At 41.1% G+C, this 13,485-nt stretch overlaps 1 protein-coding gene across 2 annotated transcripts in view; it reads right to left on the bottom strand.

The window, feature by feature from the left end:
• Nucleotides 1-13,485, bottom strand: part of LOC149202254 (uncharacterized) — a 167,737-nt gene that overhangs the window by 143,992 nt on the left and 10,260 nt on the right. The window lies entirely within an intron of this gene.

Genomic DNA, 13,485 nt, shown 5'->3' with positions numbered 1-13,485 from the left:
TTATCCCTTAATTAAGGAGATAAGGATGAGTTGTATTTGAGTTGTAATTAGTTAGCTCAGTTAACTGAGTTAAGTCCAGTTAAATTAGTTCCAAACAATTGGAGGAACTAATTGTGAGTTCAGTCAGTTAATGCATGAATGCATGCAACTAGTGTTCTCCAGATAACTGAATATTCTCTCATAAATAACTCATGCATGTCAGTTCAGAGAAAGACCCAGTTGAGATTAAAGGAAGGGATAGTGTACTATCAATTGGAGGAATTTTCCTATATAGGAAACTCATCCATGCATAAGGAATTATCTCCTTCAGGATTGTGCAGTTACTTCAGAGGTCAGTGTTGTGTGTGAGGTGAGAATCACACAGGTTGCGGCTGGAGGACCCAGGAGAAACTGCGCAAGGAAATAGGAGGCTTGGAGGACTGAAGGAAGGCATATGTGTTGTCTATTCTGTTTATGAGCAGCAGTGAGGGATTGTACTGAGAGCTGGATAGCTTGATGAGCTAAAGCTTTGTGTAATCCTGAGATATTTCCACTTGTATGATAATACAGATAGCGGTGTTTTTCGCTAAGGCTTTCCCCAAAGTATTCTTTTGTGTTTCATGTGTGATTGAATCTTCTTCTCTGTTATATGTGTTCTATTTGATCTTGCTCAAAATCGATTAAGCTTCCGCAAGTTTGATTGTAGAAGTAGATTAAGTATTTTGCTTTAGTATATTTCATTATCAGGTTAATCTACGGTGAAATTTCTACAGCTGAGGAGCAATAGTGGGTAGATTGAGAGTTGTTCACAAGTGGAGCTGTGAACAACTCGACAAGAGTCTCGATGTGTTGATGCCTTGATGGACTAAGGCACAACTAAAGCGCAGATTGATAGTTGAAGTTCAGTGGCTAGATGGACTTGGAGCATTGATAGAGGCAAGAGCTACAGATCGGGAGCCGAAGGACCAGGCAGGTACAGGGTAAGACTGAGGGGAGCTTAGAGAGTCGACTTCATTAGCCAGATGGTCAAAGTATCTTGTTGAGGGCAGATTGATTGTCGATGGACTAACACCAAGCCCCAACTTTGTATCTTGTACTAGTGGATGTATGAGGGCCATTATCCCCGGTACAGGAACCCTAGACTGTTGTATTATATGTTGATTAATATAACGAAGTTGGGTTGAAAATTGTAAAAACTTGTCTATATTTTGTGCACTAGTAGATTTACTATTGTTTATATTCCGCTGTGTAAAGTAGTATGATTGTGATTCTTGGTTTGGTAGCGTCAGAGATTCTAAGATTCTATCCTAAACCCAAGATCGTGGAAAAACAACATCTCCAAGGTCTTCAAAGGGTGGATCATCAAAGATAGTATCCTTGGAAAAGGTAGGGCTAATCTTAACTTCACTCTTTGTAGACTCACCTTCCCTATCACATGTGTTGTAAGAATTATCATCGTGCCTATTTTCATCATGTGGACTCGGGAAGGACCCTCTTTCCTGCCCATCATCTAAATTCCCAAGGTCATGATGATGCTAAATGAAGGCTTCCTCTTTAATTTTTAATGTGGGGCATACTTGAAAATGTCTAAGAAAGCCTTTAACGAACTCTTCAATAGATGAGATGCTCTGAAGTTCGTGATCATGCAACCATGAGTTATTACCATAGAGAGATCTCATGAACAAAAACATAAGGACATCCTGGTGGACCACTTTCTCCTTTGAAGTATGTGCATTAAATCTTTCTACATGATCAATTGTGGAGAGTGGATCACCATCAAACATGGGCAACCCACGTACCATCCTTCCTGTGACATGATTAGGGTGCCCAGGGATGCTAGTGATGTCCAAAGCGAGAAAATCATCAAAGAAAGACATCCTATTGAGATATACATGTAAATTACGTAGGAGTCACCAAGGTGAATTTAAAGATGCCTAGAAAAATGCTTGCTCCACCCTACAAGCATCGACCTTAAAGTTCAATGAAGAACTAAGACTTCGTTCTTCCAATGGAATCGCCAAGAATGATATATCAATGATGTCGTAAAGGGAACAAGACACATGTCTCGTGTCTAGGGCAATGGCGCCAAAATGTTACCGCTCATACCAGTAGGGGTCCTAGGAGGGGATCCTATGGAGCTACTACTAGGTCAAGTGGCGATAATGGAGCAATAACCCACTATCACCTCAGCTATAGCTCCTTGCTCTTTACGGACTTTCACCGATGGGAGGAGACCCGATATAAGAGGAATCACAAGGATGAATAGATCAATGAATGGGTGGAGAGTGATTCCTAGAGCCTATTCACAAGAGAGACTCAATTAAATGGTTTACTTGCTTAAGAAGCAAGGTGATGGGCTCTCTAGGAAGGGCTAAGAGGATACTTTAGCCTAGGTTTGGAGAATGTCCCTTAACAAGAGGTATCCTAGACTTAAGAATCCTTAAGGAGTGGCTTTTATGTGATCCTTGTAGAATTTGAGTTACGAGGTTGTAGGACCACAAAGAACTGAGTGGACCCAAAGTTGGTCAAGGGTGTGGAGTTGATCAACAAAACAAGGGCTTGACCTGGTTAGGGAGGGGAATAAGATCAAAGGACTAATTATTCTTTTGAATTTTGAATGCAATGATCCAAATGAGGACACTAAACCAAATCAACCTAGGGAGAGAAATGATCCTCAAGCTAGGGCTTGCGATATCTCAGGATTCCACCATCGAAATGTGCTCAAACTTGGAGGACCCCTTGAGAAGACCCCTAGCGCAATGGTGGACCAATTTTCAAGGTGTTTGGATGGCTACAAAATATTTTTCTTGATGCCCTAGGTGACCTACTAGGGTTAGGCCTAGAAAGAGAAGAAAAGGTGAAGAATAATGTTCTTTTGTGATTACCTTTGGATTAGATCAGTGCCTAGCCTATTGACAGAATGGAGTCTAATGGAAATAATGTTTAGAGATGCTTAATTCCAATCAAGGAGTTCCCCAGCAGCTTTGCATGGCACTAGCAGCAACTGGGTTACAAGGGAAATTTATACTTCTATTTATTTGTAAATGATGACTTGTCAAGATAATGCATGAGCAATCATGTATCTCTAGAACAATACTCCACCATACATCTCAACGATCAACACGAAAAACCCCTCACAAAGACAAGTTAAGCAACTTTGCATAAGCCCAAGAGCAGCTACACTAGCTATACAATCCAATAGGGGATTCAAATGGCCTAATTTGCCTAATTTAGCCCCAAATAATAAAATAATGTACAATAATGATATAACTTGGTGACAAACCCACCAAGATAGCTCCAAAATAGAAAGATGAGCCTCTCAAGAGGGCTAAATAGTAAACATGATGAGTCGTTGGGCCATTCAGAGGGCCTAGTGGAGTCCAAAGTGTGCCAAGGTAAGAGAATAGACTCCAAACATAGTGAATGATGGGTTGGCCCATTGATATCCAAGCGAATCACATGTGGTGTCCCCAAGTGGGTTTGGGGACACAATGACATCCTCATGGGTCTCCAAGTGGATCGATAATGGTTGTAAGCCATCTATAAGGGTTAGGATGATGACATAAGCCCTCCCTTTGTCTCCTGCAGTGAGACACATCCTCATTTGGACCTTGGAACCTCTGCCACGTGCATGGTACAAGTGTGAAGCCAACTGGGCATGGTGATCCAGGTTCATCACCCTCATCCAAAAAGGTGGAACACGAGCAATCACAAAATGGTGTTGGGGATCCATGAAGTGCTCTCTATGATGGTGGAGGCCCATGGCTCTCTATGCTCACCCTACAAGCACCAATGTGGCCCTCTGGAGGGCTTGGATCCTGTATAGGTAGACCAAACCCAAAATGGAGACCCACCTGCAATCCTGCATAAGATCCAATGCGTCCCCTTGCCCTCCAATACAACAAATCATTAGAGTAATCAAGTAAAAGAGCTTACAAATCATGGAATCAAGTGGACACTTCATGGTGGCATGCCCTTCCATAGTGGGCTTTGGCATGTACAAGTGTCTCCAAGCTCAATAAGGGGGTTAACCAAGGACCCTATTAGGCAGTTTCAGCCTTTAAAGTGGGTGACAAACCCATGGTACATCCATCATGTGGTAGGTGGCATGTGATATGATGGAATGGAGTGGGGATTAGGGGAAGGCTCCAAGCCACATGCCATGGCACAAGGGTAGCTATAAAAGGGGAAGCCCACACTTGGGTATATGAGTGTATGAGGGACCAATCATGATACATGAGCTACCTCAGCCTTTGTATTTTTCTACCCTTCTTCATATGCCCTTTGCCTTTGATTGATTTTTCTTCATAATTGCTCGGGGCTCCAGGGGATGAGAGCATAATGTGTAGGATACAGTAGTAGATACCCCCTTTAAGGTGGGGCAATCATGGGTTCCTTAATGTGGAGGGGACTCATCTAGGGCCCATAGGAACTAGGGTGATGGTCGTAGATAAGGGGTAGAGCTCATGTTTGGCTTTTGCTCACGTGCTAAATTTGTATGTCCCGGCCATCTTTTGCATTTTGTGGTACATTTCCTGTTGTAAGTGACCAAATTATGCTTTTCTTCTCTTTTTAGTTGCATCAACCTCTGGGGCATCATTTCAGGCCCGACCCAAGGTTTGGCCAAGGGGGGAGGCTAACCCTATGTGGACCCAGTGGACAAATGTGGACCCGGATGGGAAAAGTGATAAATGGGGTTAAGATGAGCAAAGGGGAGCGATGTATATGGTGTTGGGAAGCGGGACCATGCAACCAAAATCAGGATTTCCCATGTAGTGCCAACCCTAAAGCTAATAGCCAGTAAAGGAGATCCCATGGGACTAGGATACAAGGCTAACTGTGAAATTTTATCTTTTGCAGCTACTGGAAATTATTCTTCTAACTCAAAAAATTAATTATGAAGTTTATTTGCTACGACAAATAACGAATAAAATCACTGCTGCAATTTTCACCATAAAAATACTGCAGAAAATAAAATACTGGAAACTGAGAAATTCTAGCACATGCACAATAAATTTGACACAGTTATTTTTGGACAATTGTCCCCAGAAAAACCCAACCTGGGAAAATTGATGCAATAGATGAGGGTTTTATTATTAATGTTCAGCAGCAATTTTGAGTACAATAATTTAGATGCCCAGCTGGCAATCTAATCTGAAGAAAATACTGGCAAAAATATTGTGAGAATTTTCTCTCACCCCACAGTTACTTTTTGCCTCCAAAATAGCTCCCCAGCTTCTGCGTTGTGATGCCTGTGTCACCCTTTGCATAGTGCCTACGCTGGCCCTCTAAAGATTTTGGCCTTCCTTCCTTCGACTCTTCCGGGAACTGAAAATCTTCCTCCTGGAAAGCTACTACTCTCCTCTTCCACCTGCTACTCACCCTCTAGCTCTATCTTCTTTGTTGAGCTACTGCTACTGAGAAAATCGAACTACCTGGGCAACTGAGTATCTACAGTGGATTATCTCCATTACCACATCGACTTTCTTTTATAATCCACTGTTGGAGCACCAACGGCCAAGATTAAAACATAATTGAAGGCGAGGATTATCTTGGAGTCGATCCAAGTGAGTTTCTAGATGATTCACGCCTTGACTTAATTAATACTGATTAATTAACCATATTCCCTAACTTTAGACTTAGGAAATATTTAAAAATCAGTTAATAATCTAATTGAGACACTTCTAGGTAGAATTTCTAGAAATTATTTATGGTTTTTGGAGATCTCATGTATTCTAGCCTATCCACAAAATTGTGTAGCTAAAACACCTCGGATGCTACAAAAACTAACACTCCCTCTTAGCGAGGAATGTGTTCTAGCGTTGTTGCTTCCTATAGCAACACTCTATCTTTGCATCATCTCTTGTTACGTTGCTAATGTTTGGTTGTTGCTGCCCACCAACTACTGCTCAACTTTGATATACGCTGCATCTGTGTTGTTGCTGACCCTACCATACTGCTACCAACACTGCAACCCCCTCTCATCTATTGTTATTGCAACTGCAACATCCAATATAGCCTGTCCCTACTACTTAAACGGGTTCTCCACCATACCCATCTGTTCTTTAAAATAGATGAACTTAACTCTCCCTAGAGCTTTCGTGGGTATATCTGCAACCTGATCTTTTCTGCAAACATACTGTAGTTGGGCTACTCCTTGTTGTACACAATCTCTGATGAAGTGACACTGAATATCGATGTGCTTCGATCTGTCATGAAACACTGGATTCTCAAAGAGCTTTATGCAACTTTGATTATCACCATAGAAATTGGTCGCCTCCATCCTCTACCTGAACAAGCTTACAAGCAACTTCCGAAGCCATATAGCTTCACACGTAGTTGTGTTGGTTGCCATATAATTTGCTTCTGCAGAGCTCAGTGCTACCAACTTCTGCTTCCTACTACACCAAGATACCATCCCTAATCCAACACTGAAGTAGTACCCGAAGGTACTTTTCCTCTCCACTGAATTGCCTGCCCAATCTGCATCTCTATACCCACAAAGTCTGACGTCATCCTCTTGAGTATATTTTAACCCATACTCGACTGTGCCACGAATATACCTTAGAATATGCCTCATTGTTTCCCAATGTACCCTTTTTGATTCCACCATGAATTGACTAAGGGTATTGACTACAAAGCAAATATTTGGCCTAGTGTTGACCAGATAGATGAGAGACCCAATGAGCTCTCTATACAAGGTGGGGTCGACATCCTTGTCATCTGATGCATCTATCTTCTTCCAGTTGGTAATCATGGGGTAGACATGGGTCTGCAATCCTACATTCTAAACCTCTTCAGAATATCTGTAGCGTATCTTCCCTACCCAAGGAAGATCTCCCCATCCTTCTGCCACACCTCTAATCCTAGGAAATAGTGCATCAACCCCCAATCCTTCATGTGAAATTTTGTTGCCAGGTTCCTCTTGCAATCCTCTATGAGCCCTGATGATCCTGTCAAGAATAGATCATCCACATACAAAACTAGAATGAGGGGCTCATCCTCTACCATCAAATAGTAAAGTTTGGGATCTATGTCACTCTTGAAGAATCCCATCTTCTACAAGTAGGTGTCAATTCTACCATACCATGCCCTAGGAGCCTGCTTGAGCCTGTATAGAGCCCTCTTCAATTTGCACATGTGCGTGCACCTCTCCTGAGTCTCAAAGCCCTCTGGCTGTTCTATTTACACTTCTTCCTCTATCACTCCATTCAAGAAGGTTGTCTTGATGTCCTTCTGGTGAATCTTCCATCCCATATGAGCTGCTAGAGATATAACTGACCAAATAGAAGTGTATCTGACAACTGGGGCGAAGGTTTCCTCATAATCTATCCCTTCCTTTTGTGCATACCCCTTTCCCACAAACCTAGCTTTCTACTTTTCCACACTACTGTCTGTTGCATATTTGATCTTATAGATCCACCTTGAACCTACAACTGATGTCTTTTGGCCTGGGCACTACCTCCCAAACATCATTCATCAGGATAGAGTTGTACTCTTCTACCATGGCATCAATCAACACCTAATGTTGTGCAGCCTCTTGAAAGCTGGAAGGTTCTGCAACCTAAGCTACCAATGCTTGGTACCTGTCAGGTTGTCTGCATTGTCTCTTGCTCATCCCAGGAGTTCCAATAAACACCTCTGCATCTCTTAATGTTTGATGAACCTCTCTGCTAGCTCAACCACTAGTTGTGGGAGGTTCTGCCAGCTCCTCTTCATCCTATCTCTACTGCTCCATCTACTGAGAAATCCTCAGATTCCTTGCACCTGAGGAAATACTGGTACTAGTCACAGTACTTTACCCTTGTGAATATCCCCCTTGCTTTTCCTACCAGCTTCCCCTGCTACTGGACTAAAGGAGCTTTTGTTGACTCATTCTAATCACTTGTAGGCATCTCACGAGACCTCCTAAAATCTCGGTCCTCCATGAACTTCACGTCTCACCTTACTACTATCTTCTTACTGCTAGGAATGTAGATTTTGAATGCCTTTGAGTTTTCGCTATACCCAACGAAAAACCCCTTCTCTACAGTCTGATCCAGTTTGATTCTTTATCATCTAGCACGTGACAATAAGCAATGCTGCTAAAAATTCTGAGGTGGCTGACTTCTGGCTTCTTCCCTATGAAGACTCCTTCTGGGGTTTTCTTACCCAATGCATTATGAGGAGTCCTATTCTGGATATACATTGTCGTGTTAGATGCTTATGCCCACAGAAATTTGGGTAGATTTTGGTCATATAACATAGCCTTTGCAGCTCCAACAATGGTTCTGGTTTTCCGCTCCGCTACACCATATGGTTGTGGATTATATGGAGTTGTCCATTCTCTCTTGATGCCTTCCTTTGCACAGAAATCTGTGAAGTCTTTATCAATATATTCTCCACCATTATCTGAGCAAAGCACCTTGATCTTCTACCCTGTCGCATTCTCCACAAGAGCTTTAAGCTTTCTAAACCGATCGAAGACCTCATCCTTGGTCTTCAAGAAGTAGATCCAGATTTTCCTGGAAGGAGCATCAATAAAGGTGACGAAATATTAGGTACCACTGAGAGCTCTAGTGGACATCGAGCCACAAATATCTGAGTGTATAAGTCCTAACATGCCATCAGATCTGTTGTCACTTCTTGGAAATGTTGCTTTAACATACTTCCCAAGTATGCCCCCTCTGCACAAATCATCGTGTTCAGTTCCGAGTTCAGGAACCCCTGTTACGATTTCTTTGAGCATCCTGAGTGCTCCATGGTGTAGATGTCCCATTCTCCTATGCCATAATTCATTCATCTCCTTCCCACTGCTATTGTTACTACCTATCAGTGCCATTACAGAATCAATTTGTAACCGGTACAATCTGTTACTTCAAACTCCAATCTATCTTACCTTTTTCCATCTCAGGTGTTTGACATACACTTTCTTCCCCACAAAGTGAATATCATACCCCTTATCCTGTAACTAGGATACTGAACTCAGGTTCATACCTAATCCTGGCACATGCAATACATTTGAATCGTCGGTGCTTGCTCCTGACTCCCCTTGAAAATCTATGGTACCTCTCCCTACTAGAGTACATTTCGTTCTATTTCCCATAGTGACCTGGAAATCCATCTGCTCCTCTTTGTAGCTAGAGAAATATTCTCTAAACCCAGTCATGTGAGCTAAAGCTCCATTGTCTATATACCAGACTCCCTGTGAAGCTAATCCTGCTAAGCAAGCAAATTCGTCTTCCAATCTGGAAGATGAATTTGAAGTCTCCTGAATGTTACTTCTGTCCATGGATATACTTGAACAAATTTAGTGTGTTATTCCTCTTTTTCTCTTGATGCGGATTTTGCTCTACAGCCTTCAACAAAAACTCTCTGCATCCAACTGGGATTCTGCTCAGTGATAATCTAAGCTGCAACTGCTCCCTTCGACTATTGGAATCACTAATCTAGGCAATTCGATTTTCCTGCCTCCTTTCGACTGAAAAATCAAATTGTTGTCCTAGCAACTCGAACTACCTATTCTGGGCTCTGTGCAGTTTCTCGGGGAATTTCGATATGCTACTCCCTCTGAACAACGATATTCCTTTCTCTGCCTCTGAGCTTCCCAGTTGATCAATTATGCTCGAAGACCATGTGAAATTTTATCTATTTTAGCTACTGGAAATTATTCTTCTAACTCAAAAAATTAATTATGCAGTTTATTTGCTACGGCAAATAATGAATAAAATCACTGCTGCAATTTTTACCATAAAAATACTGCAGAAAATAAAATACTGGAAACTGAGAAATTCTAGCGCACACAATAAATTTGACACAATTATTTTTGGACAATTGTCCCTGGAAAAACCCAACTTGGGAAAACTGGTGCAGCAAATGAGGGTTTTATTATTAATGTTCAGTAGCAATTTTGAGTACAATAATTTAGATGCCCAACTAGAAATCTAATCTGAAGAAAATACTGGCAAAAATATTGTGAGAATTTTCTCTCACCCCACAGTTATTTTCTGCCTCTGCAATAGCTTCCCCAGCTTCTACGTTGTGATGCCTGCATCACCCTCTATGCAATGCCTACGCTGGTCCTCTGAAGATTTCGGCCTTCCTTCCTTCAACTCTTCCGAGAACTGAAAAAACTTCCTCCCGGAAAGCAATTGCTATCCTCTTCCACCTGCTATTCACCCTCTGGCTCTATCTTCTCTGTCGAGCTGTTGCTACTGAGAAAATCGAACTACCTGGGCAACTAAGTATCTGCATTGGATGATCTCCATCACCACATCGACTTTCTTTTAAAATCCATTGTTGGAGCACCAACGGCCAAAATTAAAACATAATCGATGGCTAGGATCATCTTGGAGTCGATCTGTGTGAGTTTCTAGATGGTTCACGCCTTGACTTAATAAATATTGATTAATTAACCATATTCCCTAAATTTAGACTTAGGAAATATTTAAAAATTGGTTAATAATATAATTGAGATACTTCTAGGCAGAATTTCTAGAAATGATTTATAGGTTTTGGAGATCTCGTGTATTCTAGCCTCTCCACAAAATTTCATGGCTAAACCACATCTAATGCTACAAAAACTAAAACTAACCACCAAATCAGGTAGAGGAGACAAGAGTACAAACCTAGCACACTCTTTCCACCGAATCCCCCCACCAATCCATGCCCAAAAGTGTCCATGATAAGTAAACAAAATTACTCAAATATACCAATGAAATTCATACCTTCAGGGTTGGGAGGCCCACCTTCAAACATACGATCATAACAGATGGGCGAGAGACCACATGGCTAGCTCAGGTGGCGGAGAAAGTGGCACATCGAGCTATCTGGTGGCTACAAGGGGTTGCTGGCTGAGGACCATCTAGGAAAAAAAAAATCTCCTATGGATACCACCCACGAATGGTGGTTAACAGTACCATTCCGGAATGCTATTTTGACATCCATTTGATGGATGTTCCATTCCATAAATGTTTCCAAAGAGACCAACGATCTTATAGTTGTGTATCTAGTTATAGGTGCAAATGTATCTTCATAATCGATGCCTTGTTGTTGAGAGAAACCCCTAGCCACAAGCCTTGCTTTATATTTGTCAATACTTCCATTTGTTGCATGTTTAATCTTGTAGCGCCACTTAGAAGTTACCACAAATTTGCGTTTCAGCCTTGGAACGATTTTCCAAACTCCATTTTTCCTTATAGATTGATATTCTTCATTCATAGCATCTTTCCATTCTTGATGATTGACAACTTCTTCAAAGGTGAATGGTTTTGCTTCAATCAAATTTGTCATATAGGTTGCATACCCTGAATACCTTTTAGGCTTCTTTCTTTCTTAAATGTAGCTTAGTTGTAGCATGTCCTTTTGCATCTTGAAGAGTAGACTTCAACCAATTAGGTCTCTTCCTATTTTCAGGAATGATGACCTGCTGCATAGGTTCACTGGGACCTTCTTCTTCATGAATGGAATCTTCTTCTTCCCTTGGACATTCTTCAAATATAGGTAGTTCTTCATCATCAGAATCAATAGGGAGATCTTTAGACTTCTTATATGCAATGCTTTCATCAAAGATCACATCTCAGCTTACTTCAATTTGGTGCCCTTCTTTTATGTAGATCCTATATGCCTTTGAAGAGTTACTATGGCCAACAAATATATCTTTCATGCTTGTAGGATCTAGTTTTTGTCTCTTATCTTTTGGAATGTGAATGTTAACAGGGAAACCAAATATTCGGAGATGGTCTACACATGGTTTCTTTCTAGTGAATGCTTCCTCGAGATTCATGTTGTCAAGTGATCTGTGAGGAATTCGATTTTGAATGTAGACAGTTGTTTTAGATGCTTCACCCCACAAAAATTGAGGTAAGTCTTGATCATGTAACATAGCTCTAATACTTTCTTCAATTGTATGATTCTTTCGTTCCGCCACTCCATTTTGCTCTAGATTATATGGAACTATCAGCTCCCTCTTAATTCCATCCTCCTTACAGAAAGCTATGAGTTCCTTTGATGTATATTCTCCTCCATTATCAAATCTTAGTACCTTTATCCTTCTTTTTGTAAGATTCTTTACTTTTGCTTTGAATTCTTGAAAATTTTCAAATACTTCATCCTTGGACTTAAGTAAATAAATCCAAGTCTTCCTTGAGTGGTCATCAATGAAAGTTACATAGTATAGATGACCTCCAAGAGACTTTGTAGACATAGGACCACAAACATCAGAGTGAAGGATCCATGATTTCTTTAGATCTTGAAGCACTGCTTCCAAATGGTTTCTTTACATTTTTGTCTCCAAGTTTGACTGAATAAGAGGTCTTCCTTCTTGGTAGGGTCTTTAGTTGTTTATGTTCACCTATCATATGTCTAGATGCTCCACTGTCAATTACCCATATATTTTCGTCGTACCTATAAGTGCTGAGAATAGTCCTTTGTCTTTTGAGGAGGAAGTCTTGGTCATATAGTTCTTTATAGATGATAGGAGATCCTTGAATGCTTTGATGCCTTGCTTGAGGTGACTTTCTATGATAGAGAACTGCTTCAATGAGAACTTTAATGACTTCTTCAAGGATACAGCGATCTTCATCATGCCCTTAGTCCACCTTAGCTCTAATAACATGCTGAGAAATCAATAGGGCTACAATTATGGTGATTTCTCTTAGACTTGATAATTGCTTGTGATGTACTTTTACTTTTCTTGATTGTTATCTTTTCCTTTTATTTATGTTGTTCTTATCATCAAACAGCTACCAAAACATGAACATCAATAGTACACAAGAACAAAGGATGTAGGCTGCAAGCCAGGGCCAAAACCTCTCCTCTTGAGAGGAAAACCCACAAATATCTTCTCTTCTTATAGATTCTTCAAATGACAAATTCCAAGACCTCTAGACCAAGACCAAGACCCTTCCAAGACCAAGTCAAACCTTCTTGATGATGTGCTTCTTCTATCCAAGTCAAACCCAGTCAAATCTCTTCCAGCTACACAACTTCGACCCCCAGCTACAGAATTTCGGCCTCCACTACAGGTCTGAAATTTTCGGCCCCTGCAACAATTGTTGCTTCCACACGTGTGAGGGATATTAGGGCTTCCAAGGCTTCCTTGCTCCTTCGCTTGGGTTGCTTCTTCTTCTAGGGCTAGTAGGTGACCTAATAGACCTTTCTTCCACCAATTTTGACCTTCTTTCTGCAACTTGAAAACTTCGACCTTGTAGTTGCAAAACCCTAGCCTTGTCTTCACACGTGTGAGAGAGATAGAGAGAAAAACAACCCAAAAATTTGTCCTTTCTTCTTCCTCCTTCCTTTGCTTGTCTTTCTTCTTCTTCTTCTTCGCTTGAATGATGAGTGTGTGAGTGTGTCCATAGGAGGTTGAATTATCTCCTATATATAGGCTTCCAAGGAGGACGACATGCCCTAATGAGGCCAAGTTCTTAGTTGCCAGGCCGACTTGGTCTTGGAGGGGTAATTTTACACTTTAGACACAAAAAAAAATAAATCTTTTGACATGTTACAAGATGCCCAATAGGCTCT

This window comes from Pinus tabuliformis, chromosome 2_1, assembly GCF_031772625.1.
Source record: "Pinus tabuliformis cultivar Carrire ecotype Pingquan chromosome 2_1, CPIR1, whole genome shotgun sequence".
Classification (NCBI taxonomy): domain Eukaryota; kingdom Viridiplantae; phylum Streptophyta; class Pinopsida; order Pinales; family Pinaceae; genus Pinus; species Pinus tabuliformis.
Note: the sequence above shows the minus strand (reverse complement) of the source record. Positions and strands in the feature narration are given on the sequence as shown.